Raw genomic sequence first — 12,063 nt, forward strand, 5'->3', positions numbered from 1 at the left:
GCATTTGCCCATTACTATACACAAAAAAAATTGATAACATTAAACAGAAAGACGTACGTGGAAAGAAAAAAACACCTATTCAAATTTTGTCAAAAACAACAAATCTAAACAATATCATAAAAATAAACCTCACCATAAAAAAAACCTTCAACATAATATACTTGCTCCCATTTAAACTTATCCCTATAAAAAACAAAACAAAAAACAAACTTAAAAATTTAAACTTATCCCTATAAAAAACCAAAACAAAAAACAAACTTAAAAATTCTATATGCTCTATATCAAACACTTACTCCTACTCATTGAGTAAGCATGGGAAATAGTGTAACGAGCGATACATAAATTAATAAATTAATGAGTTGATTATGAGAGATCATGCTTGATTATTAAAGATCATGGCATAAGCATGACCTACCAACCAAAAGTGAATCAGATGTCTCCTTCAATATCAATCACCCCTTTAATTAAAAAAACCAATAAAATTAGAATGGTGGTGGGTAGATAACATGTGATGTGAATGAATATTCATATTCTCACATTTATCTCGGCCATGTTATTTATCTCGTGCAACTAAACAAAGTGATAGACCCACCAAACGCATTCATTTTATATTTAATTCGTCCACGCCCTTCACGCCTCCGGCCGCGCTCCGTTCATCCGTCCGTCGTGTCAGTGGTCTCCATTCATATACTTCTCGCACGCTTAACACATTATTTTTATTTCACCTGCAGTCCACGACGCCACGTTGCTGTCACGTGCCTTCACGAAGGAAGCATGACAGTCAAAATTTAATTTACCATTTTAAGCCAAACCTAATGGCGCCGCCGAGCAGTTTTCTGGAGACAGGTTATTTTCACCACGTTGTGTTTGCGCCTTTTACGGCCGCGAGTTACGCGGACAGCGAGAGGCCCGTGAGCCGGACGTAGTCCTTTTTTACCTCTGACTGTGCATTTAACGCCGGCTTTGACTTTGGACCGTGAGTGGGTTTAACGCGGGTTACTGAGAGGTATGGATGGGACTGAATTCTGAGAGCGAAGAAGAAACGGAAGAGCTTCGGCCAGCTGCGCTTGTGATTTTGCTGGCTGATTTTTTTTTTGTTTAAATTGCATTTTCTTCTGAAAAATCGAAGTTTTGGAGATTCTTTTATGGAAAAATGGATCGTCTTTTCGAATGAGAGGGTTTGGGCGTTCTTTTCCTATTTTTCTGGCGGAAGATTCGAACAGGACGGGGTCCCTGTATGTGCGGTCAGGTCATTTTCATGCTTAAATCGGCTTCGAGACGTGGACTGCAGCATCTGGAATTTAAAAATATGGCGTTTTTCGATCGAATTGCCGGCGGAACGGCTTAACTTGAGGTGCGTATTCCTGGATTGGTTTGGATATACAGTAGACTGTTTTCCTGTTAATTCTGAGTTATTGAGGCCCGGTTTTTCGCTGGATGCACTTCGCGAGGGCTGGTTTTGCGGGGGATATTTTATTTTTTCTGTCTAAAGAGCACAAAGAGGGTTAGAAACGAACTAGAGAATGAGAAACGTGCCATGTCTTTGTTTAGTTTAAAAATGTGCCATGTCTTTGTTTATTTTAAAAGATTAGCGAATTCTTTGGTTAAATTTAACTTTATTTCAGTCGAATTAGGACCTTTAAAGAAAAAGTTTATGACGTCCGCGTTTTTTTTGTTGTGTTACACACTTTTGATTTTAGCGAATTCTTTGGTTAAATATAAATTTATTGTAGTCGAAGTAGGACCTTTAAAGTGAAAAGTTTATGACGTCCGAGTGTTTTTTTCGTGTTACATGCTTTCGATTTTACCATGAAGAAGACTGAACTGTTCAAGCGATTAAAATTTTAGTTTAATGAGTGCTGTGGTGCATATTTTTTTTTGTTATTTTAATTTCGCAAGATTTTATTTTTTGCGTATTTAATACGAACATAAACCGGGCTAAAGATTGTGAAATTAAGGTTCTTGATTTTGGTTTTGGTTTGAACGCCTATTTCATCTGGAGTTAAGGCACTGATTGGATGGAAATCGTGCTTGTAGCGCGCAGTTGTCGTTGGTCGATGCTCGCCGTCTTTTAAAGATCCCGGTGAAACTGTGAAGATTGTGCTGCTGTTGGTTGCATTCGTTGTGATTTTTGAAGAACAGTATGGGAGCCGAAACGGCAGCAGCATTGAAGTTTTGGAACGATGAAGATAAAGACATGGTGAAAGCGGTTCTTGGGCCCAACGCCTTCGAGCATTTGATAATGAGCTTTATTTCTTGCGAAGGACTTGTTGCCGGTGTCAGTGATAGTGCATTGCAGCAAAAGCTTCAATTCTTGGTGGAATTCTCCTCATCCATTACTTGGACCTATTCTATTTTCTGGCAACTCTCAAGATCCAAAGCAGGTGATTATGTGCTCGGGTGGGGTGACGGTTACTTCAAAGAACCGAAGCATGGGGATGAAATGACTCGAAGATTTAACGAGTCTGAAACAGAGCAACGGATGAAGAAAAAGGTGCTTCAAAAGCTCCATATTTTCTTCGGTGGAGCAAAAGATGATGATTTTGCTATGGGATTAGAGAATGTATCTGACACAGAGATGTTTTATCTGACGTCCATGTATTACTCATTTCCGCGAGGTGTGGGAGTACCTGGCAGGGCCCTTGGCTCAGGACAATATATTTGGCTCAAGGATGCACATAGAACGTCCAATAGTATCTCTTCGAGGTCCTTTGTTGCCAGATCTGGAGGCATCCAGACCATACTTTGCGTGCCAACTGACAATGGTGTCGTAGAATTGGGATCAATTGATTCTATTAAGGAAAATAAAGAGTTTGTGCAAATGATCAGGTCCATCTTCAATGATAATCAAGTCCAGCAACTTGGACATTCTAGAGGCTCTGCTTTATCACAGAGCCCTGCTAGAGTACCTGACATTCCTCCTCTTTCGAGGGAGAAGGATGGTCATGCTAGAGCTGTTGTGCCTTTTAAGCTTTATGAATATGGAGATCATCAGAAAGCTGTTGCACAAGATTATAGCAAAGTTTTTGGTCAGGACCTTAAGTCTGGGAAAACAAGAACTCTGGTAGATCATAAATTTGTCTCGTCAAAAATGGAGAGTCGGTTTCTCCATCCAGTTTTTCGAGCACCTAATGAACACCAGCACGAGTATTATCTGAATGACGATAAAATATTTTATGGGAGCAATAAAAAAGGGTTTCAATCTATAACTTTGAACCAAGTCTGTAACAGTAAAGGAGGGGATATATATAACAGTCGTCATGATTATCATCAACAAAAGCAAGAGAACGGTGTTGTGATTCCCAATAATGATATTGGTAGTCAACATGTTCATCATAACAATTTTAAGTGCAGCAAAGAGGAGAATAAAATCAAAGAACAGCAACATCAACAACAGCAATCCCAAATGGAATTTTCTAGGACTACTCGTAGTATTGTGTCATTTCGGCCTTGTATGGCTGAATCAGAGCACTCAGATGCAGAGGCTTCATGTAAAGACGACAAGTCTCCCCTTGTTGATGAGCGAAGGCCAAGAAAACGAGGGAGAAAACCTGCCAATGGAAGAGAAGAACCTCTCAATCATGTTGAAGCGGAGCGTCAAAGACGGGAGAAGCTTAACCAACGGTTTTATGCATTGAGAGCTGTTGTGCCCAAAATCTCCAAAATGGATAAAGCTTCCTTACTGGGGGATGCTATTGCATATATCCAAGAGCTTCAGAAGAAACTCAAGGATATGGAAAAGGAGAAGGAGACACAAGAAAATACCTCCCATGCACCATCTGTAGCTCCTCAAAATATGCCAGCTGTTGCAAACATCAATTCCATCCCTGACGTTGATGTTCAAACAGTGAATGGAGATGCTGTGATTAGAGTAACCTGCCCACGGGAGTGTCATCCAGTTGCAAGAGTGATGCTTGCTTTGCAAGAAATGCAGTTAGATGTACAACACGCAGACATGTCTACTGCTAAAGAGATGATTCTTCATACATTTGTAGTCAAGCTCAATGGTGCACAAGAACTAACTAAAGAAAAATTAGTTGCTGCAATTTCTGGTTAATTGCTCATTCAAGATGATGACTAGCAAGATTTTGTCTTTGGTTAAACAAGGACACAATCCGGTTAAACAATGAACCAAATGGGATAACTAGATGGCAGAGCCGTGGAAGCAAACTTGAAGGAACAGTACTCTCAAATACTGCTTCTGTGGGCAGAACTGCATGAATCTGATAGCAGGAAAGAGTTACTGATATTATTCCTGAACGGAGAAGTGCCAAGGTGCTGACTGAATGGCATAAATACTTTCCCCACAGGCCTCCAGGGAGTGTATGCATGTACTTTCCGAAGTGATAGCCCAATTAAATGCATAGGTAACTTGGACAGGGTTCTTCCAGTTATTTGCTTTGAGTGGTAAAATATTATTAATATGGTCACAATTGCGGTGAAGTTTGATTGATTATCAAAGTTCAAGGGATTTGCAGCATCTCTGTTTTATCTCCTCTTTTGTCTTCCAAATTGTATACTTTATGTAATTGTTACAACAATTTTGCAGGTTTTTGATTTTGGCCAATGGGTGGGATCTTTTTTTATTTCATCACTCCAGTCAGAAACTCCAGCATTACTAACTCGAGTAATTGCTATTCTCTACTCTGCACCATTCTTGTTCCAAAAAAATGAAATTTTTAGCATATCTTGGCTTCTTTCTGTTGCTTCTCAACATCCCTGAGGGTTACAAGATGTTGTGTTGTGCAGAATTGGTAGAAGAAAAATTTCCATTGTAGCATATTTTGCTTAATGGATTAGGTAGCTTCTCTCTGTATATATGCTGGATTCATTTGCGTATCATCACCTTTATAGAATAGGGGATGGTATTATAAATCTAGTCAGAGATTGTTCCAGTGACGCTACCTTTGCTTTGTAGTCTCTGAAAAGCTTTTAACATCAGTCTAACCTCAAATTCAAACACCTACAGCGAGTCATCTGTAAGTTAAATTGTAAAACATGTGGCTTGTGGACCTATTGTCATCTTTTTGGGCATTGGGAAAAGTCATGCCATGTTGGTTTCATACACCTCCCTGGATTGATTTAGTTTGCAGACTGTTATTTTCTCTCTTCACAGAAGGTGATGAGTGGAGATCATTAAAAATGTGAATGCCTGAGTTTCCTTTGGGTTAGTAGGTAGAATGTTGAAACTCGAGGTTTCCAGTAATTTATCTGTTTAATAAATTACCTATCAATTTTGCATCATATGAACAAGTTGCATGTACATTTATGTTTCATGCTTGCATCAATTGGTGTACACCTTAAATGTTGGAATCTCTGCAGAAATAACTGTGAAAGTGCTGGCATTATAAGCACACATTTATGGAAGGAGTGGGAATAGTAATCTAACCTAGACTGTCACTGTTCTTAAGGCTTATCTAAGTCACAATAGATTGGAAACTATTCAAAACATGAAACTTGCGACAAAATTACGACTCCATAAATAAAAATTTATTAATAGGTTTTAATCCTTGTATGCTGAAATATGAAAATATATGATGAGTACATTGGAACACAGTGGGATGGGTTATGTGTAGGTTGCCTAAATTGCTTAATTATTTCCCTAATTTTTAATGGGTTAAGAACTGTATCTCAACAGTAAACTGGAACAGAAACCCTCTCTTTATTAGGCTAGAACCCTGATAGGGTGTTTGACTTATCTTTTAATATTGATCACTTCTAAATCTTATTACAAGCATATAGAAGTTATCAAAACTGGAACTGTATTGCAGCTGGGGAAAAACAGTCATATAAACAATGCATAAAATACTCAAATTTTAATAAAAAGATTATACATTTAATGATTTATGTACATCATTGTGTAAAACCAAATCATTGGACATCGAATATGCAAAGTTTGCTGATGTATATATCATGTAAGGGTGATAGAGCAAATTCACACCAAATTAAGCTCAAAGCAGGGTTTGGGAGAGAGGTCTGTTAATTTTTGTTTTCTTTCTGGTTTCTAGGTAAAAACTGCTGTTGGTTGGACAGCTTTAGGAAAAAAGCAGCTCCAGTTTGGTTAAGACAAAACCAGTTCCAATTCGGTGAGTGGTTCAGGCTAAAAAAATGTGAACCGGTCTTGATTGACTGGTACTGACAACCATGATGCATAATGCTAAGAAAATAAATTATAAATCTCTATTCACTGTAAATAACGATTCTGATGGAAAGAAGTCTATACTCTAGATATGTTGCAATAGGTCTCATCCAAGGTTATTGGGACTGGCTGGACCAGACAGATACCAGTCAGTCCAGAACAGTTTACACTGAGAGGGCATGAACTGGACTAGTAAGCTGGTTGCACCCCAAACCAGCCAGTTCTGATCTGGACTCAGTCAACCAGTCGGGTTCACATGCATGAGATCAAGGGAAAGTACTTAGAGTTTGGTCATTCTACCTGGTTTTCCCTTTCTTTTTTGACCAGTTCTTCAACTTGATTTTCCAGCTGGTCCTCGTTCCAACCTCCACACAGTCTGACACTCGAGGAGTTCCGGTTTTGATAACTTTGTTCTCATCCCTTTGGTAACATTTATTTTTCTTGAGAGTTGGTTGGATATTGTAATGTGTTCCACTGCACCATATAAATGATTATCCATCCCAACTGTTTTTGTGCTCTGAGAAAATTGTTTATAATTTGTTCTCTATCATGATAGCAAGTGTAGCCTTCACTGCTTTGTTCAACCTTTCCTTGTGTTTTTAACCTTATAAACTCTGCTCAGATTCCATTTGCAGTTAGGTGTTGTCTGCAGGGTAGAGTCCATCTACCAACCATTGTCTAGTTATGTCCTCAATCATTATCACAGCCTGGTATATGTGTGTAAACAAGGCAATTTCCAGTGAGCTTTCTGGAAGTAACAATGCCTTTGCTCATCTGTACTTTAGACAATTTTGACAAGATTCCTCCAAAATGGGAACAGGATATGGAAAATTAAGGGCATTAGGTGTTTTCAGATTGATTAGTTTTCTACTCATTTTGTGCCTATGACTTTTTTTCTACCTAGCCGTAATTTGGCTGGAATCATTAGTGGAATGTTTTATTTATGATTTAATGATTACACTTATGCACTGCATAGATACTAGCATGTGGAGTTCAGTTATCAAACACATTATGTTCTTTCTTTCTATATTTTAGTTAGTTTTGCACTTTGATTGTTGCTGAATGATAAAGACAACTGACAAACAGATTCGTAATATGCATTGTGTCAAGGCTATGTGATCTAGGGGGATATTGGTGGCCACCGGCCTATTGCACCTAAACCTCCAGACGGTTTCATCCGTTTCCTTGATTAAAGCAACGTATACTATTTTTAACAGTTTTTGGGGTCTTGAACTTCTAGAGCTGTTTTGACCCCCTAAATGGTGTTTTTTGAGGTCCACAGGGGCTTGTTGCAAATCCCGTAGTCTTTGGAGAGATCTTTCCAACGAGGTATCGAATGCGCTAAACGAAGATCATATGACCAAGTTACGACCTTGTGAAGTTGCCTGCCCAACTAACCCCAAGAGGGTCCACAAACTTTTGGCGTTCCATTTCCTAGGGTTAGGGTTTTGGTTGTTTAGGGTTTTCCCTTGTTGTTCAATAATAAAAGGGCCATTGAGATTCATTGTAACACAGTTCAGAGGCATGTAGCCACCACATCTCTTCTCAGAGATAAGCTTCCGTCGCCCTAGCTAGTTTATTTCCATTTTGTATGTAAGCATATTTCCGTTCTTTGATATTAATGAAATGAAGTTTTATTTTTGTTGCATCTCCGTGTTTATGTTTGTATCTGTATATTGTTGCATTTCTGTATGAGTCCGGATCAGTGGTATCAGAGCGGTTTTCTCTTTCTCTGTTTTTCTTTGCATGTCCCCAACGAGGTTAGGGTATAAGGAGTTAGGGCTCAAACTTGTTGAAACTTTACAAGAGCAGCCCCACAAACCCCGATGGCCTCCCATGGCGGAAGAAAAGAAAGACGAGGGAGTAGAACATCCTTTCAAAATATTGCTCGAAGAAGCTCTCGACCGACAAAGGAATGCGATGATGGATAACTTTGCTCAGATCTTTCAACATCTTACCCACAGGCGATGCATCTTCATCCAACAGCTACTCTGGAAGCACCACTTCCTTTAAGGTACAAGTCAACGTTGACATTCCCATATTTGAAGGCCAGATAGATGCAGACGCCGTAGATAGATGGTTAAATTTGTTGGAAGGATATTTGTCGGTTCATTAATTTTCCAGTTGGGAAAACATTGCTTTTGCACTTCTCAAAGTCACCCCCCATGTTAAGGACTGGTGGGAAACTTACTGTGAACAAAAGGACGAGAGGGAACCTTCATTGTTTTCAGCCGCACCCACTTGGAATTCTTTCCGAGGCGCCATTAAGGAACAATATTACCCTAATGAGGATAAATACATAAAGTGGACCACACTGCGGCAGGGAAGGAACGAAGACGTGCCAGAGTTCACAAATATTTTATCATACCCTTCGCACAAAGTTGGGTATCAAGGATTTTGAGCAGCATTTGGTACTCAAGTACCGCCACTGTCTACACAAGTACATCCAAGACGAGATGGAGTTCCTGGACATCTCCTCGCTCTGCGCCGCCTATCGATACATTGTTAAGATCGAGCAAAAAGTTAAACACAAGAAGCGAGACTTTGGATCTACAAATTCGAAGCGAGGGAAAGGTGCCCCCAAATCGCAGAACAAAGGAAAAAACCAAGGCGGGGTGACCCAGGACAGCCCCCAGAAGCCGCAAGCAACTAACAACACCACGAAGACAAATAATGACACAGGGAAATGATGTGAGTTCCATGAGAGCCCCACCCACAACAGGAGTGTCGAGCCAAGCGGTCACTGGTAGCCAAGGTGAAGGCTTCCGAGTCAAATGCATGTTTTGACTCTGAGCCAGAACCTGACAAGGGGAATGACAAAGGGAAGTAGATTATTGATGCGGAGCCCAGTGCCACCTGTCCCACCACCAAGATCCAGAAGATTAAGCCCGAATATCGAGAGGAGGGGGAGCGACTCTTCCACTCACAAATGTGGGTAAAGGGTTCTTCGTTGCAGTTCATTGTCGACAATGAAAGCCAAAAGAACCTCATTTCAGCAGAGGTTGTGAAGCGGTTGGGCCTACCAACCACACCACACCTGCAGCGGTGCACTATCGGGTGGCTTCACCAAGGATGAGATCTCCACGTCAACCAGCAATGCCGCCTTATGTACAACATCAAGCCCTTCACAGATGAGGTATTGTGTGATGTTGCTCCTCTTGAAGTTTGTGATGTATTATTAGGCCAACCATACTTGTGGAAGCGTCATGCTATGTATGAGTCAAGCCTCGCACTGTTATTATTTCTTTGGGCAATAAGTTATACAGGATACCAGAGGTAGCATCGCCTACCGCCATCTCTTTGATCTCCACGAAACAATGCAGTAAGATCATTTCCCAACTCGAGAAATTTTTCCTTATGATTTGCTCTGAGGGCAAGAAGAAGATTGTGGTCACATCCACGACCTCCAGACATGGCTCCTCCACACGACAACAACATATGGACAAGGTCGTGGAGGAGTACAATGGCATCTTCACCTCACCCACAGGGGTACGCCTACACTGTCAGGTCAAGCACTCCATTGAACTGACCTGGGCGCGCCGCTACCCAATGGGCTGATCTATCGACGCTCTGTTTTAGAGAACGATGAAATCAAGAGGTAGATTTAGGAGTTGTTGCAGAAAGGGCACATCAGGCCAAGTTCATCACCCTGTGGGAGCCCGATTGTGTTGGTACAGAAGAAAGACGAAACTTGGAGACTTTGTATTGACTTTCGGGCGCTGAGTAATATCATTGTCTGGAATAGGTATCCAATCCCACGGGTCGATGAACTTCTGGACCAGCTCAAGGGGGCCAAATATTTCAACAAGATTGACTTGAAATCTGGTTATCACCAGGTACTAATCAAACCCTCTAATGTGTGGAAGATTGCCTTCAAATCCAATGAGGGCCTTTTCGAATGGTTGGTCATGCCTTTCGGGTTGAAAAATGCCTCTACAACCTTCATGAGGCTGATGGAAAACATCACGATCTTCAGCTAGAGTTGGGAAGAACACCTCCACCATATTCGATAGGTCCTCCAAACCTTGCGACAACACAAATTGTGTGTCAATTTGGAGAAATGCACTTTTGGTATGACCCAGGTTCAATATCTGGGGTACATCATTGATGAGCGAAGTGTGCATGTGGACCCAACCAAGATACAAGTTATTCGGGATTGGCCAGCCCCAACCACTTTAACAGAGCTCTGCAGATTTCTGGGTCTTGCCAATTTCTACCGCAGGTTCGTGTTGGGGTTCTCTCATATCACTTGGCCTTTGATTCAAGTCACCAAGGGTGGAGTGAAATCAAAGTTCTTTTGGTCTGAATCCCAACAGAAGGCATTTGCCAAGCTGAAGCATCATCTTTGCTTTGCACCAGTGATCACATTACTAGACCTACAACAGCCGTTTGAGATTGAGATAGATGCTCCGACTATGCTGTTGGTGCAATTCTTATTCAGCAAGGGCATTTAGTGGCATATCACAGTGAGATGTTTTCAGATAGTCTAAAAGTATCCCACCTATGACAAAGAGATGTATTCCATTGTGCAAGCCTGCCGACAAAATGAAGCATTACATTCTGGGGAAGGAAACGATCATTGACACAGACCACTGCCCCCTGCAGTTCATACAGACACAAGGAAAGTTGCAGAACGATTGCCATCAGAAATGGTCCACATACCTGCAATAGTTCCATTTGAACTTTAAGTATAAGAAAGGCAGCACCAATAATGTTGTAGACTGCCTCAGTTCATTGCTGGTCATGGCGCTGACCACTGTGATCAACTCTTGTGGACACGAGACTTCGGGTGGCCGCATCTTTACAAGAGCGATTCAGAATTCGCCAACACATACTAGATGCTCCTAGGAGGCAAGCAAGTTCCTGTTTTTCACCTCCAAGGTGCACTGTTATGCCACTTGGGACACCTCTGTGTACCTTCAAGCGAGTGAGCCAAGATGATTTGGGAGGCGCACTACAGTGGGGTTGCTGGACATTTCGGAGTAGAGAAAACAATGGCAGTGCTGGAGAAGTATTTTTATTAGCTAGACGTTTGACATGATGTTGGGAAGTCCATCAGATCTTGCACTGCCTGCGCCATTGCCAAACCGACCATCAAGAAGCAAGGCCTATATACTCCTCTATCTACTCCTAGTCGGCCTTAGGAATCCATCTCCATGGATTACATGTTGGGCCTTCCTTCTATTAAGCATGGCAACGACTGTGTTTTCATGGTTGTCGATAGATTATCTAAGATGGCCATTTTGGCGGCCTGCAAGAAGAGTATCATAGCAGAAGCCATTGCTAAGCTCTTCTTTGAACGAGTGTGGGTACACTTTGGAATCCTACAGTCCATTATCTCCAATGAGGACAACGGGTTCCTGAGTACATTTTGGTCAAGCCTTTGGTCGATGTTGGATACTAAGCTCACTAAGTGCACGACCTTCCACCCCCAAGCTGATGGCCAAACAGAGGTCGTCAGTAGGATGATCGCGCACATTTTGCGCATGTACAACTCGAAGCATCCACACACATGAGATGAAAGCCTCCCCTATGTCCAACACAGTTACAACAGAGCTCTCCATAGCTCAATTGGCCACAGTCCCTTTCAAGTGGGGTTTGGAGTCCAACCACTATGGCCCATTGATGTGGCCATACCATTTACAACTGTTAGGCAGATTCATCTCATGTCCATGTCGAAGCTGACAGGGCTAACAACTCCATTGAGCACATTCGGTACATTTGCTAGCAGGTCCTTGACATATTGGATTGAGCCAATGCTAAGTACAAGCAACGTCATGATCAACATCAGGTGCCACATACGTTCTAGGTGGGTGACAAAGTTTAGTTACATTTGCAGAAGGATTGCCTCGCTGGGCCCCATTGCAAACTTCGCTCGCTTCGATATGGGTCTTACACCATCACCAAGGCTATAGGGGACAATG

General features: G+C 41.5%; 1 pseudogene across 2 annotated transcripts; it reads left to right on the plus strand.

Annotated features, from left to right (window-relative positions):
* The first annotated feature begins 836 nt into the window (after positions 1–836).
* On the plus strand, positions 837–4,848 carry LOC149206602 (transcription factor MTB2 pseudogene; annotated as a pseudogene). 2 transcript variants are annotated; one of them, XR_016252580.1, is made up of 3 exons: positions 837–1,354; positions 2,038–4,367; positions 4,550–4,848. The product of XR_016252580.1 is annotated as a transcription factor MTB2 pseudogene, transcript variant X1 (transcript). The 2 variants fall into 2 exon arrangements; XR_016252581.1 differs by having other exon boundaries at positions 2,045–4,367.
* The last annotated feature ends 7,215 nt before the right edge of the window (positions 4,849–12,063 follow it).

The sequence above is a fragment of the Pinus tabuliformis genome, chromosome 1_2 (genome assembly GCF_031772625.1).
Source record: "Pinus tabuliformis cultivar Carrire ecotype Pingquan chromosome 1_2, CPIR1, whole genome shotgun sequence".
Lineage (NCBI taxonomy): Eukaryota > Viridiplantae > Streptophyta > Pinopsida > Pinales > Pinaceae > Pinus > Pinus tabuliformis.